This window comes from Schistocerca americana, chromosome 11 (genome assembly GCF_021461395.2).
Source record: "Schistocerca americana isolate TAMUIC-IGC-003095 chromosome 11, iqSchAmer2.1, whole genome shotgun sequence".
NCBI classification, from domain to species: Eukaryota; Metazoa; Arthropoda; class Insecta; order Orthoptera; family Acrididae; genus Schistocerca; species Schistocerca americana.
The window spans coordinates 62,011,729-62,012,889 of NC_060129.1; the positions used below are offsets into that span (position 1 = coordinate 62,011,729).

The following is a 1,161-nucleotide window of genomic DNA, read 5'->3' on the forward strand; positions in this document are numbered from 1 at the left end:
CTTTCCTTACGCAATTATAGTATTTCTAATTTTCTTTTATCACGTCAGTATAATTGGTATTTAAAAATTCTTGTCTTGTTGAAGAAGAACCGTGCCAGATGTACGTTGAGTCACACTCCCACATACAGAACAGTTATACTTGTGCTTTGGTTTAGTAGGTTTTATAGTTGCTGGGGACTTAATTAATTAACTGTGTTTACGAAATATTTCATTTCATTCTTTGTTGTTGTTCTTTGCAGTCAGATAGCGTAATAATACTAGTCAGGGCCAACCGATTACGAGACACAGCGTAATCGGACATACAGCTACCAAAAATAAAAGGTATTTTCAATCATATTTATTTAAGCCCCCATGCACCGTACCGTAGCTGCAACCACAACGGAGGGGTGTCCGTTGAGAGGCCAGACAAACGTGTGGTTCCTGAAGAGGGGCAGCAGCCTTTTCAGTAGTTGCAGGGGCAACAGTCTGGATGATTGACTGATCTGGCACTGAATGAGATTTTTACTCTGCAGCGGAGTGTGTGCTGATGTGAAACTTCCTGGCACATTAAAACTGTGTGCCGGACCGAGACTCGAACTCGGGACCTTTGCCTTTTGCGGGCAAGTGCTCTACCAACTGAGCTACCCAAGCACGACTCACGCCCCGTCCTCATAGCTCTACTTCTGCCAGTACCTCGGCTCCTACCTTACAAACTTTACAGAAGCTCTCCCGCGAACCTTGCAGAGCTATCACTCCTGAAAGAAAGGATATTACACTTGCCCGCGAAAGGCAAAGGTCCCGGGTTCGAGTCTCGGTCTGGCACACAGTTTTAATCTGCCAGGAAGTTTCATATCAGCGCACACTCCGCTGCAGGGTGAAAATCTCATTCTGGAAACATCCCCTAGGCTGTGGCTAAGCCATGTCTCCGCAATATCCCTTCTTTCAGGAGTGCTAGTTCTGCAAGGTTCACAGGAGAGTTTCTGTGAAGTCTGGAAGGTAGGAGACGAGATAGTGGCAGAACTGTGAGGACGGGGCGTTAGTCGTGCTTGGGTAGCTTAGTTGGTAGAGCACTTGCCCGTGAAAGGCAAAGGTCCTGATTTCGAGTCTCGGTCCGGCACACAGTTTAATCTGACATGATCTGGCCTTGTAACACTAACCAAAATGGGCTTGCTGTGTTGGTAC

General features: G+C 46.6%; 1 non-coding gene across 1 annotated transcript; it reads right to left on the reverse strand.

Moving 5' to 3' along the window:
• Nucleotides 1–556: 556 nt before the first annotated feature.
• On the reverse strand, nucleotides 557–631 carry Trnal-caa. Its single transcript has one exon. It is a non-coding gene; the product is annotated as a tRNA-Leu (tRNA).
• Between the last annotated feature and the right edge of the window lie 530 nt (nucleotides 632–1,161).